Source organism: Petaurus breviceps, unplaced genomic scaffold, assembly GCF_028583685.1.
Source record: "Petaurus breviceps papuanus isolate PSGF00001 unplaced genomic scaffold, PetGlider_PUasm1.0 80, whole genome shotgun sequence".
Taxonomy (NCBI): Eukaryota; Metazoa; Chordata; class Mammalia; order Diprotodontia; family Petauridae; genus Petaurus; species Petaurus breviceps.
Window position 1 is genome coordinate 23072244 of NW_027186540.1, and position 12841 is coordinate 23085084.

Sequence of the window (12841 nt, forward strand, 5' to 3'; positions counted from 1 at the left end):
TTTATCTTTCTAGATTTATCTTGGATTTTGTGTTTATATTTCAAAGTTCCTACTGAACTTGAGCCTTTTCATCAGAAATGTTTGAAAATCCTCTATTTCATAAAAAACCTATATTTTCTCTGTAGGGTAATACTCAGTTTTGTTCCATTCTTGGTTGTAAGCCTATCTCTTTTGATTTTGGGAATATTGTATTCCAAGATCTCCTCTCATTAACAAGAGAAACTACCAGATCTTGTGTCTAATTATGGTTCCTTGGTACTTGAACTGTTTCTTTCTGGATGTTTGCAGTATATTTCTTTGACATGGAAGCTCTGGATTTTTTCTATGACATTACTAGGATTCTTCTTTTGGGGGGAGTTTCTTTCAAGAGATGATTGGTGCATTCTATTACTTTTATTTTATCCTCTAGTTCTAAAAGATTTGGGTAGTTTTCATTTGTGATTTCTTGAAATGTAGCGTCTATGATTTTTTTCATTATGGTTTTAAGATGATATAATGATTCTTAAATGGTCTGTCTTTGACCTTTTTCCCACATCATTTATTTTAGATATCAAGTATCTTATGTTTTCCTCTATTTTTTTTTTCAATTTTTGAGTTTGCCCTAATATATCTTGTTATCTTAAAGAAGCATTGATTTCTATTTGGTTTACTCTGGTTTCCAGGGAACTTGTTACTTGGTTAAATTTTACCACTTTTTCTTCTAAGTTATTTATTTTCATCCACTCTTTCTTCCAGAACTATTATTTCTTTTTTTTTTTACTTATGCTTTTCTTCTTACAAGAACTACATGTTCTTGTAAAAAAAAATTTTTAAATTTGTCTTTGAATGTAGTTGTTATGAAGGTATTATCTCCTTCTTTTAGGGGAACCCTAAATCTACAGCAATTTTTATATTGGAGGTGTTTTTTTTTTTCTTTTCCTAATCTCTCTAACTTTAGTTCCTGAATTGGGGGCTTTGTCCCAGCTCCAGGTTCCACCCTTTGCTGCACTTTTAAGTCACCTGAGTTCCTGTACCAATTTCCACCTCCCAAAGTTAGGACCCCCATGATCTTTGAAATTCAAAGCACTGGATCTTCAGGGTCCTCTCTGGAGTCTCAGGATATTGTTAGGATCTCAGAACCCCTAGATACTAGATACTAGATATTGCTCATTGAACTATATACTTTGGGGTTTCCAAGGTCTCCAACCTGGGGTCTTCTGTCCACCCTGGAACTTTGTTTTTATTTTCCCTGACAAAGAATCTTGCAGTAGGCAGCCATATTGACTGGAAGTCCTGACTGTGCATTATTCCTCCTTTATATCATAACTAGCCTCTAACACAATGCTTAATAAATGCTTGTTGGTGTATTGATTAATACTTTTTAATTTAATTAAAGTGTACAAAACAAGTCCCATTACATCATTTAAAAGACCTGTAGTTTCCTCCTGCCTAATTATAGACTTGGATTAATTCATCTTCATTAAACTTTTCCAGTTTTGGGTTAATCTAGTCAGGGTCATAGATTCAATAGGTTTATAAATTCCCAGAATTAAATTAGAGCCCACTTTCATAGGACCCAAGTGTCAATATCCCTAGTTAGAGAGAAGATTAGGGAGGGAAGGTCAGGGAAATCAGACAATTCAAAATTGGTTAATAGATTCCACCCACAATGCTAAATCACAGTGTTTCTCTTTCCTTTCTACACTAGCAAGTCTTGAAAGGATATTCATCAGCCATACCCCTACCAGGTCAAGTTCATGTGTTAGAAATTAAGTCTCTTTTGTGATCTCTTTCATTGACAGTTTGATGCTAGGTTAAGTTTCATTTTTGCCGACGGAAGGTATTTTTTCCCTTCAGTGTAAGTATTGCCTTTCCAAATACTACACACATTTTCAGATTTCATCTGCCAACTCTAAAACATGATTTTATCAACTTATCCAGCTGTGTCTATCATTTGTCAAAGTCAGGAAATGTAGCAGGAGGTGGGGAGGAGTCTTTAGCAGGATATTTAAAATCCTGACTTCTTGTTTCCCTTTTTTACTTGCCTCACCCCACCCAGAGCCATTCCCTTTGTCCCTACAGTCTCTTCCAAAACAGCTGAAGGGTGGGGGTGGGGGCAGCAGTAATATTTCTTTTGAAGTTTCAAAATAAGTACTTCTCACTAAACAAACATTATTGATAGGTTTTAGGATACTTCTTTTCCTATTTAATATCAATCAACAAATGACACTTACATAGGCATTTAAAGTTTTCATATATCATCTCATTTGAGTCTCACAACAATGTTATGAGATATGTAGTGAAGGTGTTGTTATGCCCATTTTACAGATAAGGTACATCTCAAATTATTCTTTATAGTCTAGTTAAATTGTCTTTAAAAGAAAAGATGAAAAGAAGAGACTGTATAATGGAAAGAACAGTGGCTCTTGAGTCAATAGATCTGTATTCAAATCTGACCTCTTAACATTTACCACCCCTATGGCCTTGGGTAAGCCATTTAGCCTCCTTGGGCTTTGGTTTCCTTACCTATAAAATGAGAACCCTGGATATTATGACTTCAGAGGTCCTTTCAGTTCTAGATTTATAATACCATTGAGTTAAATGGGCTAGAAAAAAACTGAAAGTAGAAAAGACTTTCTACTTTTTTCCCCTCTGTTCTGTTCTCTAGCAATTCTATGTTTTAAATCTGAGTACTTCCTTAGAATAAAGCTAAGCATTCCAAGAAAGAGAATACGCAGTCAAAGAAAAAAGGGAGTTGGACATAAATGGAAGAGGATTTAGATCAGAAAGTTTCATCATATGCAGGGGTTCTCAACATTTTTCATGTCATGGACTCCTTTGGCCATCTGGGGAAGCCCATGCTCCTCCTCTCAGAATCATGTTTTAAATGCATAAAATAAAATACATGAGACTACAGAGGAAACCAACTATACTAAATACAGGTATCATTGTTTTTAAATTCATAGACACCAAGTTAAAAATTTCTGATCTACTCCAATCCATTGATCTTAGAGATGAGGACTCTGAGGTCCAAAGAAATTAAGTCATTTAACCCAAAATCACACAGCTAATGAATGCTAGAATTGGATTCAAATTCAAGTCCTTTGACATAAAAATTAAGATTCTTTCTATTATACAATACTGACTCTCAAGGAACACTCATTTTCTTTTTATGACATCCACATGACCTGGGATACCTTCTTCTACACCTTAGAGGTAATGGGAAGTATGACAGAGAATGAAGCTTCCCCAGTGTTGGTGGGAATACAGTTCACAGGGGCTCAGTCAACTGCAGGGATGCCCAAAACAGGTAGCCAAACACACGTGTGTGTGCACACACATACATTGAGAAAACTTTGGGGGCTTTGTTTTAATTTATTTAATTATTTTCTTTCCAATTGTCAGTTAAAACTCCAGGAAAGACTGGGGATGGCAGGGGGAAGGATAGGTTTAGGACAGGGGTGGGGAACCTGTGGCCTCGAGGCCACATGTGGCCTTTTAGGTCCTTGAGTGTGGCCTTTTGACTGGGTCCAAGTTTTACAGAAGAAATTTGTTCTGTGAAGTTTGCATTCAATCAAAGGGTTACACAAGGACCTACACATGTGGCCTTGAGGTTGCAGGTTCCCCATCCCTGGTTTAGGAACTTGATTTCACTGCCATAGGGAGCTCTCTATCAGTACAGGACAGTACCTCATCTACAACTTAAAGCCTTGAAATTATGTGTGTGTGTGCATATCTATATATCTGTGTGTATGTGTATGTGCATATGTACATATATGTATGTATATGTAATGCTTCACAAACTTTAAAGGACAATATGGTAGCGATCATTTTTATTATGGAGTCTTCACAGGAATGGAGAAGTTAATGGCTTACCCAGGGTCCCATGGCCAGTATGTGTCAGAGGGAGGATTCAAATCCAAGTTTTCCAGACTGTGAGGCCAGCTCTCTACCCAGAATTTTACACTGATGCCTAGTGAAGACCCTATCCCTCCCCCCAAATTAAAAAAAAAAAAAGATAAATATAGAGTCTGAATGAAGAATTAGCATGGGTGCTGAATCCATAGTTAGATGACCTGGATTTGAATCCTGGCTCTCCCTCTTACTATCCATGTAGCCTTCGCTAAGTCTCATAACTTCTCTAGACTTGTGTCTCCTTATCTGTAAAGTAAAGGGATTGGATTCAATGAACTCTGAGGTCATTTCCAGCTCCAAACTGATCTTATGTAAAAGTAAATTGATAGGGGAATACAGCTGAGCTGGCCAGGTAACTCCGCTACTCTGCTCGCTCCAGACTCAAGATGAGCTGCATTAACCTGCCCACCGTGCTGTCCGGCTCCCCCAGCAAGATCCGGGGGCAGATCCAGGTGATCTTGGGGTCCATGTTCTCCGGGAAAAGTACAGAGCTCATGCGCAGAGTCCGGAGATTCCAGATTGCTCAGTACAAGTGCCTCATGATCAAGTATGCCAAAGACACTAGATACGGCAAAAGTTTCTCCACACATGACCGGAACACTATGGAAGCACTCCCAGCCTGCTTGCTTTGGGATGTGGCCCAGGATGCTCTGGCTGTGACTGTCATTGGCATTTATGAGGGACAGTTTTTTCCAGATATTGTGGAATTCAGTGAGACCATGGCAAATGCTGGGAAGACTGTGATTGTAGCTGCACTGGATGGGACCTTTCAGAGGAAGGCTTTTGGGAATATCCTGAACTTGGTGCCACTGGCAGAGAGTGTAGTAAAACTGACAGCAGTGTGCATGGAGTGTTTCTGGGAAGCTGCTTACACTAAGAGACTGGGGGCAGAGAAAGAGGTTGAAGTGATTGGTGGTGCTGACAAATATCACTCTGTGTGTCGACTCTATTATTTCAAGAAGTTCTCAGGACAATCTACTGGGATGGAGAACAAAGAGAACTGCCCTATGAGTGGGAAGTCAGGGGACACCTCAAGCTGTAGGAAACTCTTTGCTGCTCAACAGATTCTACAATGCAGTTCAAACAACTGAGGCAGTAGGGGTATTCCTGGAACTGGCCTTGGCCTGAGAAGATAAATTTAAGCACTCTGGCCATGTGTATATATATGGAGAAGTCACTTGGACCTGATTTTTGATTTCTAGTCACCCCACAACTATTGTTTATATCCACACCATGTTTCTATCTTCCCCATGTCCCTCAGAAGAGACAGGACCAGAAGAGACCTTAAGAAGCAGGGAATAGGAAAGAAGCAGTGCTTCATAACTTAGAAGAAACTTTTGAACCCAAGACTATACTTTACAACTTAATTCTACCCTTCCCCTACTTGCCATCCTACCCACCCTGCCCCAACTTCTGCTTGGTCTATAAACATTGCCAATAAAATCCCTCAAAAAAAAAAAAAGGTAAATTGATGATCTTATGGAAAAGTTCTTAAGATCTTACAGAAAAGTAGAATATCCTAGAGTTATATACACCTGGGAATCAGTTATTTTTTCCAATACATGTCAGATTTCTTTTCCAACCAAGATACCCTTTCATATTTAATAACTTTATGGAGGAAGTTTAGAGAAAGTCATTAATGAGTATAAATCCTCCGATTTCTTTATAAGAATGTTTGTATGCAAAGCAGCGTGGCTTCAAATAGTAGATGAAGGCTGGTCTTGGAGTCAGAAAGGCTGGCATACAAGTCCTGCTTCTGACACACAGTGTGTGAGTGATCACAGGCAAATTACCAACCTCTTGGTGCAACAGACAATTCCCTAAAACCATGAATGACACTTGAGTTGCTTTTCTACAACAGTGGAGGGAATTTCCACCCTGGGACTTGATTACACTGGTAAAATTCATGGGATCATATATCTACAAATGGCCTTCCAACTTGGGATCTTAACTTGGGGGCCATGAACTTGATGTTTAGATAAATATATAGATACACAGATACATAGATAGATACATAGCTAAATGGATAGACAGATAACAGAGATGATACTTATATAAATGACAGATGACAGATAATATGATTGATAGATGACAGATTGATAAACTATTTCAATACAATTGGGTTCCTTTGTAGATATGTAGATATATATATAATATGTATAAGTATATAATATATAATACATTGTGTTCTAAAGAAATCAAATATATATGTTATAAATATGTATATATGTACACATGCAGATATATTTTGAACACTTAAAAGTATGATTCTGAGAAGAGATCCTTAGCCTTTACCAGCAAGACACAAAAAAAGCTTAAGAACACCTACCTATTGAGGCTATCTCATTGAATGTCTTTAGTTTAAAGATGAGCAAACTGTGATCAAGTGAGCTTAACTTTGCCCAAGGTCAAAGGAGTAGTAAGTTTCAGATCCAGACCACCACAACCACCCCAAGACTATTTTTTAAAACTATTCAAAGTTTAAAATTTTCAAAATGGTACTTTAAGAGAAGCAAAGAAATATGTATAAGGAGAAAAAGAAATAGCCAGCGTAGGGCTGTACCAGTGCCAAAGAGTATTTTAGGAAAAGTACAGAGGAAGGCATGACAGTTGCAGAGGGTCTTTCCAGCCATCAGTGGACCTATATTCATTTTGAATGAGTTAAGTGGTTCCTGATGCCACCCCCATAATGAGAAGCAAAATTGTAGCGGTCAGACTGGCACTGGATGTGTGTGGTAATGGGATTACCTGACCTTGTGCAAGTGTAGTCTACAGATAACTTATCTAGTGAGTCAGAGGATGAGAGCAGCGGGTCTGCCTGTGACTCAGAGGGAGGAGAAGGGTTCCCACTCTCTGGCACACTGTTGTGGAGGAAGGCATACTTACACATGTTGAATTATTTATGTATGCATGATAATGACTCATATTTAAATTGTGCTTCAGAGCACCAAGCAATACATTTCTAAATCTCATCTTCATTTTGAATAGCATTGGGAGGTGCCTACAAAATCAATTCCTGATAGGGGGATCCACACTTTACAGATACCATGACAAAGCCACAGACTCATTGGCTAAGGTCACATACCAAATAACTGGTGGAAAAGGAATAAATCCCAATGCTTTAAACTTCTACAACAAGAAATGGAAGACAAACATTGCAGGGAAGGTCAGTAATGTAATGTATTAATTAGGGTGCTGATTATCCTTTCATTGTGAAGGATAATCATTTGTCAAATTAAGATCTTGTGCCTTGCACTGAAAATGTTGACTAAGTCCCTGCTACAAATTTCAAATATACAGCAGTTGTGAAATTCAAACACATCAGTCATTAATTCAATAATTTACAAATAGGTAATATTGGACTCAGTGAAAGCAGAAGAGGTTAATTAAAGTAAACAAATGGTAAGATTTTTCAGAAGTCTAAACAGGACTCCAGTAAATGAATCTCTTAATTACTCTTCCCCGATGTCGGTACAGGCCCCTGTTCTCTCTTTAGTTCCAGCATATTTAAGTACTGTACCATAGGTATGCTATAGAAGCAGTTCAATTACATATGGTAATTAATTCATGTATGCTTATTTAAATGGAACAAGCAGCTAATTGGGAATAGGGAAAAGGGTGGCTTGATTTTTTTTTCTTTCCTCACTAAAAAAAAACAGACCAATTGTTTTGATCTCTTGTAAGCCCATCCCTGAGAATATGTGTCTAAATAAACTTATACACTAAAACCTCATTAATTTTAGTTCCATGAATTTAAAATTTGTGATTATTCTAATACTGGACTACAGTATACCTTAGCACTAGATGGGGGGGGGGAGAAAGACTAGCTAAGTCAATTAGCAGCATAAACACAGGAAATGTTTAATCTGCTTTAGAGGGAAGACTAATAAACAGTTTCCAGGCTTCATTTTAGCGGTAGCTTTTGCATTAAAACAATGAATTTGCTAATTATGAATGATTCTTATTTATTTTTTAAGCACTTAGAAGATTCTAAAAAGATAGACCCAGCTACTCTTCTTCTTGTCTTGTCAGCTGTGTTGTTATATGAATTTCGAGGGTAATTAATACACTTTACAATACCTAGGTTGGGGGGTCTCTAGGTGGTGCAATGAATAGAGCACTGGCCCTGGAGTCAGGAGGACCTGAGTTCAAATCTGACCTCAAACAGTTAACACTTACTAGCCATGTGACCTTGGGTGAGTCAACCCCAATTGCCCTCCAAAACACACACACACAAATTTTTTTAATTAAAAAAAAAAAAGAATACCTAGGTTGGAAATCAGATGAACTCCCACATTAAATACTGATTTTTATCAGTCGATAACTGAATACCCAAGGAACGTACCATGGCCCATGCTATGCAATCAAATCCATGTTATGATGGCATTCTACTGTACATAGCTACTCTTCTTTAAGAAGTTGTACCAGTGATTCTCTTCCTTTGTCCTCTTGCCATTGCACCCTTGTAATGTAATGCCAAAAGAAGGCAACTTCCCAGGTTCAAAATACCAGCATAGGTGCTCTCTATTTTATTCAGTAACAAACCAAGAACAGAGAAGATCAAAACATGACATCATTCAAAATACAGCATTTACTAAGTGTGATTAAATAATCTCCAAGTACTACCCCACCCCAGGACTTTCCAATCATTCAATCAATTACAAAGTCCCAGTTCTAAATACTACTCCACCCCTAGGCTATACCTTCATTTGGTCCACCACAAAACCCCTCTTCTCAAATGGAGATTAGTTTCCAAACATAGGTAAAGTACTTTCATTTGTCAATCACAGAGCACAATAAGGTCAAAAGTTCCCCACCCCTAGGATCACAATTGAATCTACCCCAGAGTTACATCAAGTTTAAACACAGCACTTAATACCCAAATGGAGGTCTTTTCTTCATCTTGACAGGAGGCAAGTTCTCAGCAATCTTAGTTCCTGGGGAGACAAGGCTTAGCAAGGCCATAAGATACATTGCCAGTCCCTTCATGAATTTATCCTCTGTCTGTAGAACAGTCCTAGAACCCCTGAACACATTAGCAAAGCCCTCTCCCAGGATTTCTGTAAACATACAACAAGAAAATCCTTCTTCAGGGCTTCTGAACCAACAGAAAGGCTCCCAGACCCCTGCAACAACAGTACTGTCCCTCACCAGTGGACAGTATTCATTCTGTCTTCAGGACAGTCTCCAGACCCCTGCAACAACAGTACTGTCCCTCACCAGTGGACAGTATTCACTCTCTGTCTGCAGGACAGTCGCAGGCCTTCTTAGCGAACAGCCAGGTTCCAGGACTTCTTCAACAAAAGGACAGTCTTTCACCAGTGGACAAATCTGGCAAAATAACATCAAAACAGACAGACAAAGTACCAGCAAAACAGCCATGTCTCCTCAGTCCTTGGCAGCTCAGGGGGCAGGTCTCAAAAGTCCAGGGCAATTCAAAGCGGCCACCAGCAATTCTTTTAGTCTCTCTCTCTCCACGAGGTGCTACCAAAAAAGATCTTCCGCCTCTCTCTAGTGTCTCTCCAAATCTACGTCACCAGCTCCTCCCAGTTCAGGACTTTCTTTTCACATCAAAAAGTCCATCCCACAGGTGGGATTAACAAGCTCTGGGTTTTAATACAATCAATTTGAAAACCAAGCCCAATACAGGGGAATCTCCACATTCCATTACTATCACAACCCTATATGACATCTTTCCAGTACAGTCACCCCCCCTCACTAGTACTAGCCTTCGTCACCTTCCTACCTATCCCTGAGCTACTGCAATAGCCTCCAAACTGTTCTGCTTGACTCAAATCTCTTCCTTTTCCAATCCATCCACCCCTCAACTGCCAATATGATTTTCCTCAAGCTTAAGTCTACTGGTGTCACCTTCCTACTCAAATAAATTTAGCCTGTTATGATAATCTGTACCCTGGTTGGTCCCATTCTCTTCTCTTCTAGTCTATTGCCTCTTCAATCCATCTTTTCATCCTGCTCCCATCATTTGAATGTGTCATTCAAAAAAACTTCAGTGGCTCTCCATTCATTTGTTGTTGTTACAGTTGTTATTGTAGAATCATTTCACCTCTGTCTCACTGTAGGTGACTTCTTTCAGTGTTTTCTTGGCAAAGAAACTGGAGTGGTTTGCCATTTTCTTCTGCAACTCATTTTCTAGATAGAGAAACTGAGGCGAACAGGGTTAAGTGACTTGACTAGGGTCACACAGCTAGTCAGTTTCTGAAGCTAAATTTGAACTGGGATCCTCCTGACTCCAGGCCCAGCACCCTATCCATTGTGCCACCTAGCTGCACTCTCCATTCATTGCCTATAAGGTAAAACACAAATTCTTAATCCTGACATTCAAGGCCCTCTACAACCTTTCTCTAAGCTGTCTCTTTAGCTTTATCTTGTACTACTTCACTTTCCTTAGTCTGTGTTCCAGACAAATTGGACTGAACTTTTCCTTTTTCCACTTCCCACTCCCCTTTTTTAGCCTGCCCTTTCTTATTTCCATATCTTTGCTAATACCATCTTTCTGGAATTGGAAATCCCTTACTTTCTTCAAGACCCACCTCCTTGAAATCTCTGTAGTGATCCCTTTCCCTCAGCTGAGGAAGTAAACCACTTCACAAATTAGACAAATACTAATTAGCAGCAGCAGCCTAAATGCAATAGGCCTCTAACCTGGTGTGAACCTCATGACCTAAGCCTTGTACTACACTCCTTCTGAGCTCAAGTAATGGTAAGAGAGCAAGGCAAGGGTGTGCTGATAAATATTTAACAACTAAGCTCTGGGGAGGGGGGAATGTGTGCACATACTTTTACATATAATCTTTTTTTTTCAATTTATTTATTTATTTTTAGTGTTCAACATTCATTTCCACAAGATTTTGAGTTACAAATTTTACTCCCCATCTTTCCCCTACCCCTTACCCCAAAATAGCAAGCCTACTGAATACCCCTTGCCCCAATATCTTATCTCTTATATCCTTCCTCATCTCCCCACCCCCTAACTTTCTAATAGGGCAAGATGAATTTCTATACCCCAATGCCTGTACATCTTATTTCCCAGTTGCATGTAAAAAAAAGCAATTTTTTTTAGACATTAGTTTTTAAAACTTTGAGGTCCATATTTTTTCCCTTCTGTTTTCCTCACCCACCCCCACTGGGAAGATAAGCAATTCAATATAGGTTGTAAATGTGTAGTTACACAAAACATTTGATAGTAGGTATATTGTAAAAGACTAACTATAAGTCCCTCCGTACTATCCCACCCCCCCCCACTTATTTTATTTTCTCCTTTGACCCTGTCCGTCTTCAAAAGTGTTTGCTTCTAACTACTCTCTCCCCCAATCTTCCCTCCCTTCTATCATCCCCCCTCTTATCCCCTTCCCTCCTATTTTCCTGTAGGGTAAGATACCCAATTGAGTGTGTATGTTATTCCCTCCTTAAGCCAAATTCAATGAGAGTAAGGTTGACCCATTCCCTTTTACCTTCCTGCTCTTCTCCTCCATTGTAACAGGTTTCTCTCGCCTCTTTTATATGAGATAATTTACCCTAATCTATCTCTCCCTTTCTTCTTCTCCCAATAAATTCCTCTCTCACCTCTTAATTTTATTTTTTTATATATCATCTCTTCATATTCAACTCATCCTGTGCCCTCTATGTATACATGTACGTACATATGCACACAATCACATATATATTTATACACCCATATACCCTCCTATACACACACACACACACACACACACACACATATTCCCTTCAAATATCCTCATACTGAGAAAAGTCTTATGAGTTACAATTATCATTTTTCCATGTAGGAATGTAAATAGTTCAACTTTAATAAGTATTTGAAAGTCAAATTTTCTGTTCATCAAGAATGATGGTTTTTTCATCAAGGTTTTTTCATCAAGAATGCTTGAAAATTCTCTATTTCATTGAATGACCATATTTCCCCCTAAAGCATTATACTCAGTTTTGCTGGGTAAGTGATTCTTGGTTTTAGTCCTAGCTCCTTTGACCTCTGGAATATAATATTCCAAACCCTTCTATCCCTTAACATAGAAGCTGCTAGGTCTTGTGTTATCCTAATTGTGTTTCCACAATACTCAAATTGTTTCTTCCTGACTGCTTGCAATATTTTCTCCTTGACCTGGGAACTCTGGAATTTGTCTATGATATTCCTAGGTGTTTTCTTTTGGGGATCTTTTTCAAGAGGCACTTAGTGAATTCTTTCAATTTCTATTTTGCCCTCTAGTTCTAGAATATCAGGACAATTTTGCTTGATAATTTCTTGAAAGATGTTGCCTAGACTCTTTTTTTGATCATGGCTTTCAGGTAGTCCAATAATTTTTAAATTATCTCTCCTGGATTTATTTTCCAGGCCAGTGGTTTTTCCAGTGAGATATTTCACACTGCCTTCTATTTTTTTCATTTCTTTAGATCTTTTTTATAGCATCTTGATTTCTCATAAAGTCATTAGCTTCCATTTGCTCCAATCTAATTTTGAAGGAATTATTCTCTTCAGTGAGTTTTTAAACTTCCTTTTCTATGTGGCAAATTTGTTTTTTTTAAGGCATTCTTCTCCTTATTGGGTTTTTGGGCTTCTTTTGTCATTTGGGTTAATCTATTGTTTAAGCTGTTATTTTCTTCAGTATTTTGGGGGGTCTTCTTTAGCAGGCTGTTGCCTCACTTTTCATGATTTTTCTTGCATCATTCTTATTTCACTTCTCAGTTTTCCCTCCACTTCTCTTACTTGATTTTCAGAATCCTTCTTGAGCTCCTCCATGGCCTGTAACCAATTCATATTTTTCTCAGAAGCTTTTGATGCAGGAGTTCTGAATTTGTTGTCTTCCTCCCATTCCATGCTTTGATCCTTTGTGTTTCTAAAAAAAGATTTTATAGTTTGTTTGTGCTTCCTCTGCTTGATCATATTGCCAGCCAATTATTTGACTTTTGA

At 38.4% G+C, this 12841-nt stretch overlaps 1 protein-coding gene and 1 pseudogene across 2 annotated transcripts in view; both read left to right on the forward strand.

Moving 5' to 3' along the window:
* LOC138176054 (LHFPL tetraspan subfamily member 3 protein) overlaps window positions 1-12841 on the forward strand; it is a 735200-nt gene that overhangs the window by 460945 nt on the left and 261414 nt on the right. The window lies entirely within an intron of this gene.
* LOC138176055 (thymidine kinase, cytosolic pseudogene) lies at window positions 4217-5356 on the forward strand (annotated as a pseudogene).